The following is a 21,955-nucleotide window of genomic DNA, read 5'->3' as shown; positions in this document are numbered from 1 at the left end:
AAGTAAAAATATAGCATTTATCTCTGTCTCTCTCTAGTTAACTTCTAATTAAACATCATTTCAGAATTAGCAAACAGTAAAACAAAATCAAAGTCTTTGGTCCGGGTGCTCATTCCGACAAGTAAGACGCCCGTTCCCGGGGTCTCCTGTCCTCAAGGTGTCCGGTTATCCAGGTCCGAGGCGTCGGTTCTTGGGATACCCGATGTTACCGGTTTAAACTTCGCCGAGGGTCGGGTAAGAAACGGGCGCGAAACTTACATCTGACCGGTTGACTTTGGGTAAGGTGTGGATCTCCGTGGCCGGGGGAGAAACGGGCTTGAAACTCACTTTCCGACCGGGATCCTCCGGTTAAAGTTGACTGGAACCTCCGTAGCCTTGTAAGACGGGCTTGGACTTCATCCAGCCGGGGCTCATAGGGTTAGCTGATGGGGGAGGCACTGTCGCAGTTTGCGAATACCGTAAGGTACCCTCTCTGGATGCAGGATAAGACCTATTGGGTCTTTTAATCGGTGGATCGTCCGGTGAACCGAGGTTCTATCTGGGCATAACCGTGATGCCGTGTCCTTACACCTATTGGGTAACAAGGACCGGTTGATGCCTGGTTTCCACAGGTTGAGTGGCTGGTGGACGTGGCTCGCACTGCACCGTGCAGTGTGAACCACGTTCTGGTCCGAACGATGTTATGGCCTCAGTGCGGGAGTCCGACCCCTCATCCGGTTGGCTTCAGAGTTTTGAAGTCCGACCCTCGGTGACCGAGGGTCAGGCCAGCTCCGGTTGCAGAATCAGAGTCCATGCTCAGCCTCGGTCGCTGAGTCTAAATCCGTGCTCAGCCTCGGTTGCTGAGTCTAAGTCTTTTGGCAGCTTCGGTACTCGAGTTAGAGTCCGGGTTGTGCCCTCGGCTGCACTGGCATTGAGGAATACTGATGTCCCGTCCGGCTGAAAATCCTAAGTTCGTCTCCTGTCACCTATTAGGTAACTCGGAGAGGATATTCGCCGGGCTTGAAGGGTCAAAGCAGCCTAGGTACTCGAGTTAAGTCCCGATTCACCCTCGGCTGTGCTGGCAGGTCGTGATTGCGCGATGTGCTGAATGTTCTGTCCGGTCAGAAGTCTCAAATTTGTCTCCTGTCACCTATTGAGTAACTTGTAGAGGGTGGGTATCCCAAGGTCAATTAGCCTCGGTATCCGAGGGTCGATTAGCTTCGGTATCCGAGGGTCGATTAGCCTCGGTATCCGAGAGTCGATTAGCCTCGGTATCCGAGGGTCGATTAGCCTTGGTATCCGAGGGTCGATTAGCTTTGGTATCTGAGGGTCGGTTAGCCTCGGTATCCGAGGGTCGATTAGCCTCGGTTGGCTGGCAGGTCGCTGTTGACGGTCTGATGGTCGCTTCATCCCGGCAAAACCCTTGTTATCGGTGTAAGTCGCCTATTGGGCAACTCTACCGAGGGTTTCACCGGTAAGATAAAGTCGCTACCCGGGACAGCTTCCGTGTCCGGGTTGCTTTTCTTCGGTAGCAGAACGTGGTAAGCCGCGAACTGCAGACAAATAGCGTTAGTTCGGGTGAAGGCCCCTTTTTGGGCCAATCGTGGTTGAAGGTCGAGGTTTGCAGGGCTGGTAGCAGATGTGGTTAATGACACGATCTGTGCCAATGGGTATTGAGCACTGGAGGATCCGAACATTCTGACGGATGCTGTCCGGAGGAAACCGCGAATAACGCGCCGGTACGGTGCGAGCTCTGAAATTCTGACGGCCGCACTCATGTTTACCGGGTCCATCCGGGGAGTCCGTTTCTTTGGATTCGGAAAATAAACCCTCAGAGGGTGCAGTTGAACTTTAGGCCACCCCACCAAGGGTCAGACTGGACTTGGAATTTTCGAAGAGGGTTGAGGTTCAAATACCGTATCCCTTATTGAGAGTCCAGTTGGGTAGCAGAACGTGGTTAATACGATCTGCGCTTCCGGTCCATTCTACCACTGCTTCTCTTATTGAGGGTCCGTATGGTAGAAGATGCAGTTAGAACGCGATTTGCGGGGGTTCTACTGTCGTGTCCCTTATTGCGGGTCCGGCTAGTAGCAGGAACGAGGTGGGTGCCGATAATCCGCGGTGGCAAGGTCCCTATTGGGGACATCGTCGTGACTATTTTCAGCTAGTTTTATGGTGAGCTTAACCCTATTGGGGTCCGGCTACCATTAAGTTCCAGTTCACCGAGGCTCTTTTGCTGTCCGATGTCTATCGGACCTATGCTGGGCTTCCGGCGTGCTTCGGTGGCCAGCTTCCGTCCGTCGGCGCGATTTTTCAGACGATGGTCCGGGGCCGGTTGAGCTTTTCTGGGGTCACTACCACCATCGGAGGTTGTACCGGGGGTTGTCTCGGTACGATATTCGGCTGAAGGCTGATAGGCTGAGGTGCCCTGTTGACCGGTAAGCTGACTGGTGGTGTTGACACCGGGGCTTTGATCCTTGTAAGCTGGGCAACGTACTGAGCTCCGTCCGGTCCGGTCGGTATGACCGTCGTCGGCGGATGAGTCGGCGCTAACTGCTCATTCGGGAACCTATTGGGTTCCGCATTGAGCGATGGTTGCCGAATATTTGCTTTTACGGTCCTCCGCCGTTCGTCCTCGCGGAATTCCTCGCGACGTTGTTCTCGGGCGTTAACCAACTTCGGGTTCTGCGGGGGTGGTGGGGTATGTTCCCAGCCTGGTTCATGAGTACGTTGACGGTAACGGTGCAGGTCCCAAAGATGCAACAGAGGCTCTCCATGCAACTGGTCTATCGCTTGTTGGTGACCAACCAGATACAGGTACGCGCTCAGGTTTCCAGCCACAACTTCAAGGAATAGGGTGTTGGCTTGATCGACACGGTGAGCTCTTCCGTCCGAAGACTGTTTATCCAGCCGGGTAAGAATGCATTCTGCGCAAGCGTGCCGGGAACCATAATTGCGGTTAATCGCGCCGCAACGTCTGCATTCCGGGTCATAGACTTCTGTCCGGTTCTGCGAGTAGAGCACTGAAGGGTTTTTGTTAGCCTCGGAGATCATTATGACACCAAATTCTATGGTTCTATACTATAACTGGTTCTATGGTTCTATTCTATGGTTCTATACTGTTCTATACTATAACACCGGGGTCCGGACCCCGGTGTTAGAGGTCCGAGCGTCGGTATCCGAGGGTCGATTAGCTTTGGTACCTGAAAGTCGGTTAGCGTCGGTATCCAAGGCTTTTGCAGGCTTCGTCCTACCTAATTGTCTGGGGTGGTCGCCTTTGGAGTCCCGATGGGTCGTTTCCGGTCCGGCGACGTCGATTTCCGACTGTTGTCCGAGGATTTAGGGTTGTTGCCCGTTAGTTTAAGGCTTGGAGCCAGGGTCGGTGGGGACTTACTCGGTGAACACGCTTTGTGGGTCACCCCCGCTTCGGTGATACCGTACCCTTCAATTGGCTCGGGCTCATCTGGCCTTGCCTCGGTTTCAGTCCAGCCATCCAGGTTAATTACTCCATTCAGTGGCGATTCGGCAGTTCCTACCCATGATGTCTGGCTATAATCCGATTGTCGGTGGTATCTCACTTTTAACCGACAAAGGTTGGAGTTTTCGCCGGAAAAATGGCAATTTTGCCCGGGCCAGACAAGTTTCCGGCCATTCTACTCGGTGAAATTGAGGTCAGAGATTCATCTCGTGGCTCATGTCCGAAAAATCAGGTCAGGGGGTGACGCCTTTGGGGTCACCGAAGGTCGCTTCTAGTCCGGTGAGGCCGATTCTCGGTTCTATCCGGAGAGACTAGATTGCCTTCAGGTGAGTTGAGGCTCTGAGTCAGAAATCGCAGGATTTCAACCGGTGAAGACGCCTTGTGAGTCACTCTCTGACTCGGTTAAAAGTCCGTCAGATTAATTATGGATCTATTCCAGCAACCATGTCACCCTATTGGGGTAACACCGGGTCATCGAGGTTTGATGACACCGCGGCAATTATCAGTGCCGGGTACATTCCTTCTTCAATCGCGGAAATGGTCGGCATGGCACCTATTGGGTGCACTTTGCCTGGGTCTGAGGCTTCAAACTTATAAAAATTTTCGGTTAGTAGGGCACCTATTGGGCGCTCCTAACCGACCTAAGCCCCGAAGTCCAGCGTTTTCTCGCCATTCGGGCAAGATGGGACCTTGAATTCGGTTGAGGATGGCTCCCGAGAAGTTCTATCCCGGCCATTCTTCAGATATCCAGGGCATTAATCGGGTAAGTTAGTTATTGGACCGTTGGTTCTCAAGCGGTATCCTCCGGCATTCAGCAGAGGTCGCGCATGTTGGCAGCTATTTAAGGTACCAGTCCAGTAAGCCCTTCTTATCGCCCCAGAGTGCTTCTACTTTGGCAGTCATGGCTGCAAATTCGGCCTGGCTCGAAGAGGGCATTAACGGCTCTTCTGTCTGCCGCTCAGTGCCCGATGCCTCTTGTATCGGGATAGACTTTACCGTCCCGTTTATTAGCTGGGCTACATCATCCTTCCGGGCTTCCTTAGCCACGGTGATCTTCTTTCCGTTGCCAGTTTGACTCGTTAGGGGTGCATCCTCCCTCCGCGCTTGCATTACTGCGACGATCTTCTGTCCGTTGCCAGCTCTATCCTGGCAGGGGATAAGAATTTCACCGGCGCACACATTCCGGTTTACCCGTGTATCCACACTGCCCGATGCCTCTGGTATCGGGATAGGCATTACCGCAGGGTTAGGCGGTTGGGTGTCCGATCAACCGAAGGGTCCGTTAAGACTTCGCATCTCGACCGGAGGTTCCTTTGCAGCAACTCCCCTATGCTGGTAACTGACGGTGTGGATTGACTTGCGCCGGATGCAGTTGAACGGGTAGCTACTCCGTCACCTTGCGCCCGAGCGTAAGTCTCCTTGTATTCGGCGACATTGCTTGCCTTCGCTGAGGTTCCATCCCTGGGCCCGTGGGAGGTAACCGTGTCTGCAGTTTTGGCAGACGATCCAGCCAAAGTTTTACCGGAGGATCCTTCCGTCCTTTTGACGGGCATTCCATACGCTGCGGATGCGGTGGAGGGTCCAGGAGGCCTTCTCGCATCCTAGGGGGTCGTGTTACAGTCTTTCACCGAGGCTCAAGGTCCGGTTGCCGTGGGACTTTAGTGGCGCCATCCGATGCGGTGGGTAAGGAGCCGTTCTTGGCACCCATCGGTCTGGCGACGTTTTTGACGTCCGACGTTTTGGTGGACGAAGTGCCGTTAATGTTACCGGAGGGTCCAAGGGGCACGGCGCCGTTGATGGCGCCGGCTGGTCTGGCGACGTTATGGGCGCCAGACGACCCGGCAGCATTGGTGCTACCGGACGACACTATTCCTTTTTGGGAACCATGTCGTCCTTTAAGGGTCTTCTGCAGAGGCTGAGAGCCACAGGAGCCTAATTTGGACGCCATGGTGGATCCTCGGGTCGGTTGACTCGGTTCATCCGGGATGCCAAACTTGTCCCGGGTGGTCACCGACCATATTCTAGGAGAGCCGACGGCGATATTGTCGCCAGTCGGCCTAAGGGTATCAGTCGCTCCGGAAGGTCCGGCAACGTTGTTGCTTCCGGATAAAAGGGTTCCGTTCTGGATACCATTCGGAGCCTCCAAGGTTCTCTTGTTAGGTCAGGGTTTACCGCGGCAGCTATTGGCGCCTGCAGTGATCCTCGTTATTGGTATTTTTCCGGCTCCTTTCTGGATACCAGGTTGTCCGACGAAGGTTCTCTCATCAGACGGGGACCCCTTGGCGCGACTTTGGGCGCCTATAGTGGATCCTCCGGGATTATTTTTATCCGGTTGATCAGTTGGTGGTAAGCGGTCAGCCAAGCCACCGGTGCTTACTGACCGTACTCGTTTCCCGTCAAGTGCACCGAGGCCGATCCACCGCCGTTATGGGGGGAATATGGCACCGGGGATACCGACTGTTGCATCTGCCCAGCGGGATTCTGATATCCGCCAGGTCCGAGGTAATTTCCACCTCCGTCCGGCTGGTTTCCGCCGGCCACTCGATTCCTTCTGTCGGGAGGCTGGTTCCGGTTGGCCCTTTTCCTCGGTCTCCCTGCAACTATTGGGCGCGGGGTTGCCAAGGCCGCACGGTTCGGGTTTGCCGCGCCTAATAGGCCACCGGCAGCATACTTTTGACGCCAATCCATATACCAGCGGAGGTTCGGGTTGAACGCCGGGTCGACGTTGGCGTACGCGTAGGTATTGCTGTGGTGATTGCCCACATGCAGTTACCGCAAGTAATGCCGTTCTCAAATGTCCACTGCTGGAGCAAGCCCTCTTGCCTATTCACGTAGGCATCCAGGGTCCGCTAGCTCTGATTGGGCCCGTGGTTTTTACCATTCTGGCCGAGGCTTCTCGCCTGATCATGGTTACCCTGCCAGAATCCGTTTCCGCACTCTCCGTTATAGCCTCGATCCTGGTCAGCAAATCCGATTCCTGGGTACTGGCCGATTCCACCGTAAGATGGCAGCGGAGCCCGGGGCTGCACGGTGAACATCCCTATTGGGGACGCAAGGTGCACCGCGTGTTGGCGTTCTGGGGCCAAAATCACGTTTCGAACATGATTTTCTTCCATCGGCGCCTTGTACTCCGCTTTTCCGGCGGTGAACTTCCGGATATATGCCAAAAAGTCATCGGTGGTTTCCGGCATCCTGATGTCCAGGGCCAGGCGTAACTCTGATTCGGTTACGTTCTTGCGTAAGTAGGTGAGGGCCAGCTTTTCCGAAAGACCACCACGTGCATTAATATTCATCATGGCATCGTAGTACTGCTCCTGTGTTTCTTGCCCGAAGCGGTACGTCCGTCGGTTGATCTCCGCTATGGCGTTGGCCTGCTTGTCACCCTCCGCAAACCGGTCGGTGAACTTATCCAGCCATTCACCGACGGTCCATCCTTCTTCGGGCTCGAAGGTCGATTGGTTTTCAAACCATTCGAGAGCCGGGCCGGAGAGATCATTTTCCAACGCGGTCGTGAATTTCACGTCCCGTTCATTCAGGTCACCGTCCGGTCCATAGATCCGTCGCATGGTTTTAACCCATCTATCCAGGCTTCCGCAGACCCCGTCAAACTTTGGTAACTGGGGCCGGTTGCTACGGTCGATCGCCCGACGCAATCTCTCTTCACAATCCCGGGCATTCCTTAATGCTGCTACGGTCGGCTGCGGTTGGGCTGCCATGTAGCCTTGTTGAACCACCGGGACGAGCAGCGGTTGCGCTGCTGGGTAGCCTGGTTGGGCCACCGGGAAGGGGAGCGGTTGAGCTACGTGGAAGCTTTGTTGGGCCACCGGGATCAGCAGGGGTTGAGCCGGCTGTAATTGAACTTGATGTTGAGCCGGGGCTGACACGGGTATGGAGCCGGATGGTTGCCCCGCATGTCTGTAAACCAAGCGGGTCGACCGAGTTGAGTCGATCTCCCGGTGCCAACGGTCTCAGATGTTCTGGGGCCGCCGCATTATGCGGCATCCGTCCGGCAATTTGCAGGCGGGGGTCAGGATCCGCCCGAGTTGGCTGATTCTGTAGTCGACGATAAGCCCCAGACGGGTCTCCGGGGGCCGGGCTGGCGGCTGATGACACTTGGTAATGTCTAATGGCCGGTTGGGATCCTCAATTAGACCTAATTGGGTCATATTGAGGGTCGGATGCCTCGGGTGCTGCTCTAAAAGCATCATCGGAGGCTGGTGTACACAGGGTGAGGTCCAGTCACCTCATTCTGAGGTGCGGGCCGGTGGATTCTTGGGTGTTGAGGTTGTGGCGTTGTTGGCTCCGATGCAGACTGCTGCTCCAAGTCGGAGATCCGCCGGTGTAGGGCGTCGATAGCCTGCCGAGTGTCCTTTTGTAAGGTGCCAAGGGCATGCCGGGTTTCTTGGTGCTCCCTCTGGAGTATGCCGACAGCCTGCAGAGTCTGCGCTTGGTTTTGCCGTAGGTTACCGAGCGCTTGTCGAGTTTCCGTTTTGAGGGCACCGACGGCTTGCAAGGTCTCCGTCTGGTTATGCTGCAAGGTGCCGAAGCTCTGCGCCGAATTCGCTTGCAGTTGCCCTAGGGTCTGCTGGAGAAGTGGCGAGTTCTGTTCGCGCCCTTCTGATGGGTTAAGTTTGCAGTCCACCGGGGTTCCGTACCGAGGGTCCGACTGAGGTGAAGCCCCGAGGCCGATATAAGGGACGTTCTGTCCGGGTGAAGGGGTCGCCTGTACCTCCACTAGCCTAAGTGGATGGTACGTTGCGGCCAGCTGGACTAACATGATGAGGGTCGTAGCCCCCGGTCTTCGTCGGTTCCGGTGGAGTCTGGTAATTACGGGTCTGAGCGCTCATTCTGACCCTCAGCTTCGGTAACCCTGGGAATGGAGATGTGATACCTGGGCCGGGACGTACAGACTATCCCTATTTGGGGACAGTGTGATGCCAACGGGTTCAGGTTGATCAACCTCGGTACGTCTGGCTTCGAGGGTCAAGGCTTCGATATGTCCGGTTTTGAAGGTCCGGTTGCGGTATGTCCGGGTACATTGGTTCTGGCGATCTGCAGAAGTCGGTCAGAGTCCCTAATTGGGGACGTGCGTCCAGCAGTATCCGGTTACCGCCGAAGGTGGGGGGCTTGAGCGGTTTTCGCCTCAGCCGGGTTGACCAGATATCCCTATTGGGGACCTCTGGTGCAGTCGAACCTCCGCTAAGTCGAGTCCCAGCCTCCGTTGAATCAACCGAATATCCCCATTCGGGACTTCCGGTTGAATCGAAAAACTTGTTTGGGATCAAAGCCTCCAAAGGTCCGGGGGGGCCCAGATCCAGTGAGGGGCAGAAATCCGGTGGGGGCAGAGGTTCGGTGGGGTGAAGGGTGATGTGGTGGGTGTGCTTGTACTACTTGTGACTCAGTACAGGTTGCGGTACAGTACGGTTACTAACGTACCTCCTATACTACTGCTAGTGACAGCTGTGACGTCACACGAATTAATCTTGTTAATTGCCGCCTACGTCACGATTTACGCGCCGCGTGCAAAATTCCAAAAAATCGGTGACTCACTACGGGCCTATAGCATAGGGAATTTCCCCGCTATCTTGATTGGTCAGATTTTAATATGTAAAACCGGCCGTCGTGACTTCACAATTATTTTTGAGTTAAATTATTTAATTTCCGCGATGGAAAAATTGCGGAAAAATCAGAAAAATTTAGAAAAATTAATTTAGCCGACCAAAAATTGATTTGGCCGGGGGAAAATTAATCCCTTAATTTTCTAAATTCAAGATAAGGTTCCGAGGGTGGTTCAGAGGGTGGTTCGGACCGTGGTTCGGAGGGTCTTCACCGAGGCTCGAGGGTCCGAACTGGTAAAGTTGGCTGACCCCTAATCTACCCAAAAAAGATGTTTTTAGGCCCGTTTCTCCGGGTGAAAAAGGTTTTTTAGCCGACCGAAACTAGTTTTTGTCGGTGGACAGTTAAAATTACCCGGCTATATCGGGTCTACCGAGGCTCTACACGGTTTACCGAGGGTCGGTCGACCCTGTTTACCGGTTTAATCCGGGTGAAACCGCTTGGTTGTCCGGTGAGTCCCGCGCGTTAAAGTTGCGGGTGCCACTTAAGCCAAGGGCGACCCCGATTGATGATGGTGAGAGGGTTCCGCTCCGTCCGTTCCGTCCGAGGATCCGCAAGGATCGTTCCGTCCGCCGATCTACCCGGGCGAAATCGCTCCGCCAGTGGTTCTGCTGGTCGTCCGCGCAAGAAACGTTCCGTCCGCGCTGGTGGGAAGGGTGCTCCGAGTCGTTCCGCCCAAGGGTCGCCGAGGGCGCGCTTCGTTCCGCCGCAAAAGAGACAAGAGAAACCAGACCGTTTTGGCTGGCGGCGATCAGATAGGGATGGCAACCATTCGGTTCTCCCCTTTCTTCTCGTCGGCCGTTACGGATGTAGCTCTACACCGTCTCTCAAAAGGTTCCACAGAAGGAAAAACCGAGATCTTCTATCATATCAGCAGCACGGCGCAGAGGCTCACGATAGTGAGGAAAATTAGGCTTTATTGTGTGACAGCAATAAAGTACAGCTCTGTGCGTGAGCAAAATCATGACTGAACAGGAATGAGCGGCTGAATGAGCCGTAACATGGAAAATGCCTATTAGCACTGGGCTGATCCAACACGAGCGAACGAACGCTGACTGGCCGAGACGTATAGCCGTAGGCGTCGTAAGGCGTAGCCGAGAGAGTCGAGGCTGATACGGCGTACGAGAGCGAGTGGAACTCGGTGTGAGTCAGCACACCGGAAGCGGGACTGTCGCTGGCTGCCTACTCGTATGCTGCCATAGCGACTGGCCGAACACTATAAAAACAAACTTATCGTTAAAACATAGGACTAAATTAGAACTTAGCTTGGGAAAAATTTCTGAAAGGTAGGTCGAATTACGTGGTTGATAGCTTGGTAACGAATGACGGACACGATCTGCAATCTTTTTTTTTACCGCCATGTCTTCCAGAGAACATATGGAAGGCTGGCCTGAATTACCCAGATCCACGGATCCAATAACTTTCTCATCACGGACGAGTACAGATACACTGGCAGTGTGCGCATAAGCACCTTCATATTGTCATCGTACGATTCAGCAGCAGTATAGTTGGACAGCCCCAAGAATGTTCCCGGGAGGCGCAACGCGATAAACAAAATACAGATTATCATACAAATAAATACAGCGACTTTTCTCGTATGGTATATAACCCTGGCCAGGCCACCGTCAAAATACGTCTGAATGCAATGAGGACGTGTCCAACGGAGGTCATTCCCTGGATACTCCATTCGTGGACTACGTGCACGGCACATAAGGAGAATGTTTCATAGGTAAAACGCCCAACAGCCAAGAGAAACGCACCCGGCATTGCCAGAGCCATAGAGGTTGCCTGTATCAACAGTACTTGTACGAGGTAAATGTTGAAAGGAGTGTGCAGTGAGCAATAATACCCATAGTAACCCAATACCAGTACGGCCAAAACCAAGGAAGCGGCATACAGATACTCTGGTAGTAATAATTATAATAGCGCGTAATCGCTGATAGTATAAGGTAGGGTTCGACGCATTATGGCGAAGGGCAAAGTTCACAAAGGTGGAGATACTGGCTGTAGGTAAGTAGAACGCTTGCAATCAAAAAGGCAGGAATTGCGCAAACCTGGCTGTTTATAAACTGCTTTATGGAACAGCAAATTAGACTTCGAATATCCCGAAACGTCTGGAAATTTTGACCGTTGTCTGTATCGTGCGGAATATTTGCGCATGAATCGTAGTGCGTCCGATCAACGCAGACGTGCTCACCGTCGCAATCGCTATTGTCAGGGCGGGCTTATGATTCAGCCCTTCTGTCATTGGTTGGTTTTGGGTTTTTTCCTGTCTGGGCATTTGCATGCTTTTTCACGGCCTGCAGCACAGCTGTGCTGGCTGCAGGATCCGTTTTCTTGGCAGTTGGTTTTTGGCTCGCGCGCAAAGCGCGGCGGTGTGTTAGATTTCTGCATTAAAGCCTCCATCCGGGTTTGCTTTTGTTCCGCTGTCGATGGAGGATGCGCGCTTAGCCAGCGCCATCTGATATGGTAGCAGCTCACGGAGACGTTCGTGTGTTGCACAGCGGGCTTGCCCCGCTCACGGGCCACCTCTGAGTTGTGGACCAGATCGCGTGATCGCGCCCTGTGCCAACCCCGGGTACGGAGCTCACCCGGATTTCCCGTCAGTCGCCGGAGCTGTGCCGTCACTCCCGCAGAACGCGGAAGAAACTGCCTCTCCCAGAAAGGGATGGAGATGTCGCCAAGCCAGAAGTGCAGCGATGGACGGACAAACCCACAGCCACACCGTACCGATGACGAAGGCCGACGGTGGACGCAACCCGGACCAGCAGGAAACCTGCGGACCCTTCACCACCACCAACAGCCATGCCAACCCCGATCCCCACGGCCGGATCGACCACCATCACCACGCCGAGAAATTCCCCCCCCCCCCACCAAAACCATGCCCGTCCTACCTGGGACAACAACCTTTCCCCCGGCGGAGCAGCTGATTTTCCCTACCCGGAGCAGCGTATTTTTGTGTTTGCAGGGTCATGGCCGTACCTGTGCCCCAAACCCCTGCGCGATTTTCCCCAGACGGTGACCTTTTCCCAGACGGATAAAATGCGGAATCTACCGATTTCCGCATCCGACCCTGGATTCTGGCGCGACAGTGCGTTGACCCAAGCACTGGACCGCCCGTGGCCGAACCCGAGCCAAACCGACCCAGAACCATTCCTAAACCGAACCAGATCCGAGCCGACCAAACCGGGACCGAGCCGACCAAACCTGACCGAACTGGATCCGATACCGGACCACGTGAGCCGACCGAACTGGAACCGAGCCACCCGGTAGTACAGTCTATTAGACATAGTACAGGGACCGTACCGGTCCCTGTATCCACTGTTCTTTTACGGCAAATCACGCCATTTACCTGCACTTCGCAGGAGCTCAGTGTTAGACCGTACAGGGATGTCAGGGCGGGCTTATGATTCAGCCCTTCTGTCATTGGTTGGTTTTGGGTTTTTTCCTGTCTGGGCATTTGCATGCTTTTTCACGGCCTGCAGCACAGCTGTGCTGGCTGCAGGATCCGTTTTCTTGGCAGTTGGTTTTTGGCTCGCGCGCAAAGCGCGGCGGTGTGTGTTAGATTTCTGCATTAAAGCCTCCATCCGGGTTTGCTTTTGTTCCGCTGTCGATGGAGGATGCGCGCTTAGCCAGCGCCATCTGATACTATCCCTGAAATTTTTGCGAATGCAGTATAAGAGATCCGGAAACGCGGTGCTCGGACAAGCCTATGCTGTATACATAGTACAAAAGTAAATCGTAAATTTGGTATCCTGTATGGAAATAACTGCTTTTGCAATTTCTTTTTTTCTGTAGTTAGACCGCAAAAAAATTGTAAGGCATTCTGCATTATTTACGCTGTATGCTTTCTTATGAAAAATCATTTTACTGCGACAACTACACATAGACTGCTGAAAGCTGAGTTGGCTAAGTGATTGCGTGTTAATGTTGTGCGCTTCGCTTGTTGTAATTAGGAGTAACAGGATGTTATTCATGGAAAAATAATAGGCAATAGGTATGAAAATAACGAAAAGCGAATCCGCGGAGACACTGCTGCACCGTTAAAATTTAAACACTGAGAAAACAATTGCATTTCTTTTTCCGGTTGTCTCGATAAGAGCTGCATGTTCTGAGGATGGAGAAAGAGTTTGCCGTACCAGTTGTGCTGGTAAGATTCCCGGCAACCTGGCTTTTCTCTGTACGGAAACAGCATTGCATGTTAGCTGTTACTTGTGGCCTTGTGGGTAACGTTAAACAGTTATCGGTTCTACTCACAGCGCAGGAAGTTATTTTCCTTGCGCTTCGGAGAAGTAGCAGGATGCTAATAGCATGAAATAAGGTCTGACAGCTGACATAAGAATCCTGTGTACGAGGCAAGCGACAACTCTTTTCCATCGCTTTAGTAAATTTTATAACTTTCCCTTCTGCGTCTTACCCGTCTGCAGGCGCTCACGTGATACTTGATTTCAGCCGTTTCACGTCGGTTTGCAGCTATAGTTGATTGTTCAAACTGATAAAGAAAATAGAGAAGAGCACGGCAGACGAGATTTTATCGCCGGCTCAGTAAGCGCTGATTACAGTGGATACGATATCAGTATCACGTGAGCGCCTGCACACGGGTAAGATGCAGCAGGGAAAGTGATAAAATTTACTAAAGCGATGGGAAAGAGTTGTCGCTTGCCTCGTACTGTTTTCAGCTTGATGAGATGGATTTTAATAAAACGGCACGTGCCTATGTAAATAAATATACTAAATAGTAAATAATGTAATAAATACAGTATATCGGAATAACCGACGTATTGCAGTTACCGTCAAAGAAACTACCGAAAGTCTATATTGTGCATTGTATTCGTGCTGTCTGTCATTGTTGTGTCTGCTGCTTCCTTTGAATAGTGGTAAATGTATGTATGTAAACGCAGACACACGCCTTTCAATAGCGACAAACTTTTCAGTTTTGCTCGTTTGTCCTTCCGGATTACTGGAATCTCATTTACCGAATTCACTGAAGCTGACAATAATTTTATAAAATTATTCTTCCTTATTACTCCTTTAGCATTTACTAAAATCAGCGCAGCATTTACTAAAATCACAAACTAATAACTAGTGTCGAGCGTTAAATGCGCTAAAATACGGCCGGAACGGAAGTCCAGACAAGAGACACATTCACAATTGTGCTGAGTGTGAAAATTCATTCATTCATTGGTATACATATAACATAGTTGAGAACAACATGCTTCGTATTGCTCGGATAAGCCCTTTCGGTGGTAATGTAGTGTAATGGAATACGAACACATGCAGGCAGAATGCAAATAAATCTCATACACACCCTGACAATTATTGAATTTCAAAATTATCACGCCAAACTGCATCTGCTGTTTCTAATACCTAAGAAGAAAACATAAAACCGCTACCAACTACACAAGCAGTGCTGAAAATGTTGTGATGTACAAACGCTGCAAAATCTTCGAACATGAATAGGTACCTCGAGCATCGATCATCGAACATGCAGCGACTGCCTTGACTCACTGTAACTACCAACAGTACGACCTTAATGTCCATAACCGGATACCGACATCAGTCAATGCAGGCTTATCAATACAACCGTATAGCCGACAGTGGCCCGAAACCAACGAAAATGTGTATTAAAAAAGTTATTGTATGGGTACGTGTATTGAAAAAGTTATTGTATTTAGCGCAGGACATTGGGGAACGGTAAACCAGATGTTCATCTGGTTTACCGGGCTTCATGAAGCCGATCATGCTGAGTATTGCCAAACCGAAATCGCAGATCGCCACGATGAGGAGATGTAAGAACGTTTGGACATCGTATAAATGTCGTCATAAATAGTAGATTGTACGTCACGGTAGAAAAAAAACAGTGCTAGCCTAATAGAATTTCAATGGAATCTTAATGACGACATGGAGCTACACTCCTGCTGGCTGCTCATATACGAGTACATGCCCGTCGATGTATTCCTACTTTTGTTGAACTCCCATCCATCAGAAAATTCAAGTTATTTTTATCAGGTTCGACGCGCATCAGACATGCCAAGCGCAAGTAAAGCGTAAACGCGTGGCGGGCCGTAATAGGTAATACGTATAAAGCTCATCGTATGCATAAATTGGCGTTTAATTTTTTGCTGCAGCTTAAGGTAGCGCATAAAATTATCTTCCTGACTTATACTGCAAGCATGTTGTTTGTTTGTTGTTTGGCCGCAAAGCTTCCGTTGTCGCGTGCACTGAACTGGCATTGACAAAATTAATTGTTACTACGTTTGTTGGCTTTTCTGCATATATTTTTGTACATCGATTCCGAGAAGACACTGCGCAACAACGACAACACCAACGGCCACGTACAGGAAAAATAATTTAACGGCATGTTTTGACAGCAGTAGCAAACAAGGCTTCCGCATGTTGTTTATTTTCCAGTGTGTTTTGTACGATTTATTCTTGTATATATACAATACTAGAAGCAGCACTGATTTTTAATCACAGTCCTGAACACAGACTACGAATTCATTGTGAATTTCTATTTCTGATTAGTATTCTCATTGTCGATGCTGAGTGCAGTTTTATCCTCTCGGAAGTGTTAACAATGAATTTTCTACGGTTGTTCTTGCTGTTGGTTGCGACAGCTTCGGCGCTGGTAAGTTATTAACTGGAATAATTAATTCGCCTCGTTTATATCTCCCTGTTACGACCATATCCGGTTTGAAAAAAGCTTGGTAAAAATGTTCACTCTTCGTTGCAGTTTGTCCATATCGATGCCAAAGACAATAAAGTAAGTATAACTATGCGCAACTAATTCCCTTTTGATACAATATCTTATAAGAATCTAGACCAGAACTTTTCACGGATGTGCAGAAGTAATATCTGACTATATAATACTGTCCGCCAGTATTATTCGGGAAAAAAGTTACCCGTCAGTTACGTGGTGCACTTTTACTCTCTTAACTATCATAATCACCTTTGTTGTTAATTATAGCAGCCGACCCAAGAGGAGATTGCAGAGCGGTTGGGACTAGCTTCCAAAGTAGTTTTAAAACAGAAACATTAAATGCCAAATGTATCACTATTCCTGTTACTAAGATATCGTCATTATTTTGATGTTATTGTCGTCATTATTTCGACTTTTCTGTACAAAATCTCAGTTTCTGGAGTAAAGTTACTGGTTAGCGTTGGCATATTAATGTGTTCTCCTGGATTTCGTTGTTGCAGCAGTGGTACTTAAAGCGAATGCACGGATGTAATGCATTCATCTGGAAAGGATTTCCGCATCTGTAAGAAAAAGACTACCAGAAAGAGAAAAACAAAATTCTGCCGGCAAACACTTTACCTTCCCACAAAACTTTTTTGCTTGTCGAATATGCTCGAAGAGATCGTTAGCAAAGAAAACAAGAAGACAAAATGACAACACCAGTCAATAACTGCCGGAAAAACAATTATAAAAAATTTATTGTCGACAAATCGTAAATTATTGTCCACAAAAAGACACATCAGTACTGTACAGGGAAATAAATCATGTTGCACAATACTCGTAATGTTGAAATTTAAAAACCGGTGGAAGTTAACCGCGGGGTTTTTGAATTTTTCGGCACCGATTCACTGAGTTATTGTACGTACAATATGTACACGAGCCGTGCACATACAGTACGAAGTACGACTGAGCGCTAAAGCGCCATCCATAAATTACGTCACGCAAGTAGGGGGAGGGGGGAGGTCCTGAAAGCGTTACTGTTTGTTACAAGGGGGAGGGGGGCTTTAAAAATTTTTTACGATTATGACTTCAACATGCTATATCGATGGAGGGGTTCTAATTTTGTTACGTAACGCTCAGGGGAGGGGATCTCGGTTTCCTGGCATTAGTGACACAGGGGGGGTGTCAAACTGTCCATTTTCGCGTGACGTAATTTATGGATGTCGCCTAACCCATTGCATGTACTGTAATCAGTTTAAAAACAGTACTTCGAAGTATACTGCGATCTTTTAAGAACGGTACACTGTACTGGTTTTTTAATTGCATATTAGGCGAAATACTAACTCCGTAGGCTTATAAAGCTTACGGGTTTAATTATTACAACATTGTTTTTATAAATTTGTCAGCTGAATTTCCGATGACAAATTTTCTTAGCTTCCCGATATTCCCCGTAATAATGAATATTTTTCGTTTGTTTTTGCAGTTGGTAATAGTAGCGTGTGCCCTGGTAAGTCTTTGTATCCAAGGCCAATACTGCTTAAAAATAGGCTACTGCATTTCTTAATTTTGACAGCAACGAATTGCACAATTAAGTCTATGCGTACCAAGGGCAGAGAATGGGACTGGAAAATGCATTTTCTGGCTGAAGGAGAACGCACATAATATTATACCAACATACTACTGTTACTGTAATGTTACTAGTACAATACTTACTACGTACATACTATTAACGTTGGTTCAATGGGTATAGGAAGATCTTCGATCCAGATGTCCTATAGTTCGCAACCCAATTTAATTTAATGCATTTTTTCTAGTATGCCTGTGTCGACGCCGGTGGAAAACGATGTGAGACAAAGGAGGCAAGCAACAGCTTTAAAAATTTTATATATTAATGCATATAAATATGATGACATGTGTGTAATTATATGAATTACAGGCCAGTTTTTTCCAGCCGCTAAATCGACTCAAATTACAGCCAGTGCCAGAGCTAACTTCTGAACGGTGGCATACAGAATGTCTATTTCTTTAAAAAATCTTTTGCTGCTTAATGATGAGTAAAAATGTCAAGTTTTCGCATTCCTTCCAGTACATCGTAAAGAAAAAAGTAGCTCGACATTTATGCATTTTAATGCGCAAATTCGTAAAAAGTTTGCTATCCCGCAGAAAGCGGTCAGAGAGATGAAACAACTGCGGCAGGATATGCATATAAGCCAGCTGGAGCTAGCGAACCGGATTGGTGTCAGTCAGGCAACAATCAGCAAAATGGAAAACGGACAGGACGTTACGGCGAGCCGCTTACTCAAAGCTTTTAAAGCCATGGGAAAGACAATCAACATTTGTTGAATTGGTTGTGCTCAACTGTTCTCACACCATAGCGAAATGAATGATGTAACGACTCGCACACTGCCTACTGTACTCAAATTTTAAAAAGATACTGAACGAAATGAATGTGTTTGTGTCTGATGGTACACTGTATTTTGATATTGGTTGCTTGCTGTTTAGTGATTTTTCTGGTTAATCGCATACAGTATGTTGTCAGCGGTACGTATAATCCGCGGCTGTCCACAGCTGCCTTTTGAACAGCTTTTAACTTGTGTACAATACTGTTCTGCGAATTTCTTCGTAATGCTGAAAACAACCCGTTAAGTGATCGAATTAAGTGTATTTGCAGTGATTAATCGATTTTTAAGTGTTCAAAACAAAAACTGCTGCACACACTACTCAGCAACACGCAACCGGCTTTCCACAAATTTAGCGGTTTACGGCCTCTGTTGTCTTACGCTCGTTAAGTCGTCTGTAAAAAAATAGTGCGCGTGCAAAGTATTTTAAAAATTTTGCACACTAAGCTGGTATCAAACCGTATCATCAGTATCAAGATTCAGATCTATATTGCAACGAATGGGATACACCAGAGCCGGCAAACCAGAAAAGACTGACCAAAACCAATTTTATATTCTGAAAGCCCGAAGTCGAAAACCCGGCCAGATAGTATTCATTTCTTTTAAATCCTCTCCCGCTTCGAGCGCCACAGCGGAAGAGTTTTGACTACCTTCACCAAATGTAACTAAATTATTATAATCCTATATATTAAAGCAGAGATGTTTGTTCGTCACGTTCCCGCCTCCAAAGTTTACTGATTGGCCAGAACCAGCCTTAGCTTTCTGACTGGCCAGAACCAGCCTTACGTTTCCGATTGGACAGAACCAACCTTTCGGCTTTCAAGCTTATAACTTTTACTAAGCTTTCGAAACCATAGTGTCTGTACCAACATTTACCTGATCAACCAGATCAACCAGGCCTACCTTCAGCCTTCGGCTTACTAAGGTTTCGAAACCTTAGTGCCAGTACAAAACTTTGCTTGATTAGCTTGAGCCACCAGATCAGCCAAAACTACCAGATCAACCAGAACTGCCAGATTAACCAAACTACCAGACCAGCCAGAACTACCAGAGTAGCCAGAGCAGCCAGATAAACAAAACTACCAGACCAGCCAGAACTACCAGAGTAGCCAGATCAGCCAGAGCAGCCAGATAAACCAAAGCTGCCAGATCAGCCAGAACTACCAGATCAAGCAGAAAATCCCGAACCACCAGATCAGCCAGAACTACCAGAAAAGCCAGAACCACCAGATCAGGCAGAACTACCAGATCAACCAGAACTGCCAGATCAACAAAAACTACCGGACCAGCCAGAAGAACCAGTGTAGCCAAATCAGCCAGAGCAGCCATATAAACCAGAGCTGCCAGATCAGCCAGAACTACCAGATCAAGCAGAACAGCCCGAACCACCAGATCCACCAGAACTACCAGACCAGCCAGAACTACCAGAGCAGCCAGATAAACCCGAACCACCAGATCAGCCTGAACTGCCAATTCCTCCAGAAGTGATGTTTCCAAACACACTAAGCCATCAACGTTAGTGAACGTAAGCTTTGGAAAGCTAAGTGCAACTAGGCTTTGGAAACCTAAGTAGAACAACAAACACAGAAAAACTTTGTAACTGTGAGCCACGCGTGAAAAATCCACGTTTTTGATCCTTTGGTCACCCAAGGCAACGCGTGCGGTATTCGCTTTATTTTGCCTTTGGTCAACGCGTAGGGTATCCGCCTTATTAAACCTAATGTTTTTTAAGCCTTTGGTAACCGAAGGCCCTTTAAGTGTTAGGTCACCAAAGGCCTTTTAAGCCTTTGGTCACCGAATGTCTTTTAAGCCTTCAGCCACCGAGGGCCTTTAAAGCCCTTGGTCACCAAAGGCCTTGCGTGCGGCACCCGCCTTAATAAGCCTTTCGTCACCGAAAGGCTTTTAAGCCTTTGACCACCAAAGCCTTTGGATACCAAATACAACGCGTGCGGTATCCGCCTTTCTAAGCCTTTGGTAACCAAAGGTTTTTTAGCTTTCGGTCACCGAAAGCCTTTTAAAGCCTTTGGTCACCATGATATTTAAAGCTTTTGGCCACCGAAGGCGACGTGTATGGTACCCGCCTTACTGAAACTTTGGTCAACGGAGCCTACGCGTGCGCCACCCGCCTTATTAAGCATTTAATCCCAAGAGCCCAGACGTGCCATTCCCGCTTCATAAGCCTTTAGTAACCGAAAGCCACGCGTGCAGCACCTGCCGTTTTGAGCCTTTGGCCACCGAAGGCCACGCGTGCGGTACCCGCCTTTTTGAGCCTGTGGTCACCGAAGACCACGCGTGCGGTACCCGCCTTTTTAAGCCTTTGGTCACCCAAGGCCACGCGTGCGGTACCCGCTCTTTTAAACCTTTGGTCAACGAAGGCCACGCGTGCGGTACCTGCTTTTTTAAACATTTGGTAACCGAAGGTTACGCATTATTTGTCCAAGCTTTTAAGCGTTTTGTAACAGAAGAATTTCGGTTTAGCACGTTTCTAGATACAGTAACTGTATTACCTTTTCAATAAGACTTACTTAGCATAAAAAACCGTATCACTTCCATTAGTTTAGCAAAATAAGCCCAGCCTACAAGAACCGCCTTTGCACTGCAGCGCGGCGCGTAAGCGCCGCGCGCTGTGCTTGTAATAATTGTCATCGTGGTATTTTTAACCAGGCAATGTTGCCACGTACACCAAATAAAATATAGTTAAAAAATGAAAGTATTTTCCAATAATTAAAATATCAGAAATAATTTAATTACAGTAGCAGACCGGTGGCGTTATTGCGACGAGAACGACTACATATCCAACGTTGTCATCGAGGACAATTTCTAAACAAGTGCCGACCAAGCAGCGACAGACAGAACTGCCGCCACTGTTCGGTGCACAAGCCCGTTAGTTGACCGAAATACCACTACATTCTAGTAAAAATAGCCCGCTGAGCCAGTGAGTGACCGAACTGCAACTGTGGATAGCTATGTGAGCGGTTGACCGAGCTCTCATTACTTTTCAGTGTAAACAGCTCGTTAGGGAACGAGTGACCGAGTTACCACTACTGTCCGGTGCAGAGAGCCCGGTAGGAGAGCGGGTGACCGCGCTGTCACTAACGTCCAGCGCAGAAAGTCCGTTAGCGCAGCGGGTGACCAGGCTACCAATGCTGTCCGGCGCAAAAAGCCCGTTCGGTGAAGGAGTGCTGAGCTGCCACTACTGTCCGTGCACAGATTCCGGAAGTTGAGCGGGTGACCGAGCTGTCACTACTGTCCAGTGTACAAAGTCCGTTAGGTGAGCGGGTGATCGAGCTAACACTGCTATCCGGCGCAGAAAGCCCGTGAGGTGAGCGGGTGACCGAGCTGTCACTACTGTCCGGTGCACGGAGCCCGGTAGGTAAGCGGGTGACCGAGCTGTTGCTACTGTCCAGTGTACAAAGTCCGTTAGGTGAGCGGGTGATCGAGCTACCACTGCTGTCCGGCGCAGAAAGCCCGGGTGGTGAACGGGTGACCGAGCTGTCACTACTGTCCAGTGTACAAAGCAGGTTAGGGAACGAGTTACCGAGTTACCACTACTGCCCGGTGCAGAGAGCCCGGTGGGTGAACGAGTGACCAAGCTGTCATTATTGTACAGTGTACATGAGTGACCGAGCTACCACTACTGTCCGGCAAACGGAACCGGTTAGCTAAACAAGTAATCGAGCCACCACTACTGAACGGACATACACCACTGGGCACACACCAACTTCCAGTGAAAAGAGCCAGTGAAGTGATAAGTTACCGAACTAGTGACCCAGTGCCCTATCACTGTTTTCAATTTCACACCTT

General features: G+C 49.5%; 1 long non-coding RNA gene across 1 annotated transcript; it reads left to right on the top strand.

Annotated features, from left to right (window-relative positions):
- Window positions 1–15,434: 15,434 nt before the first annotated feature.
- On the top strand, window positions 15,435–16,374 carry LOC129593063 (uncharacterized). Its single transcript, XR_008691053.1, has 3 exons — window positions 15,435–15,701; window positions 15,807–15,836; window positions 16,041–16,374. It is a non-coding gene; the product is annotated as an uncharacterized LOC129593063 (long non-coding RNA).
- Window positions 16,375–21,955: the final 5,581 nt, after the last annotated feature.

Source organism: Paramacrobiotus metropolitanus, unplaced genomic scaffold (genome assembly GCF_019649055.1).
Source record: "Paramacrobiotus metropolitanus isolate TYO unplaced genomic scaffold, Prichtersi_v1.0 Parri_scaffold0000059, whole genome shotgun sequence".
NCBI lineage: Eukaryota > Metazoa > Tardigrada > Eutardigrada > Parachela > Macrobiotidae > Paramacrobiotus > Paramacrobiotus metropolitanus.
Note: the sequence above shows the minus strand (reverse complement) of the source record. Positions and strands in the feature narration are given on the sequence as shown.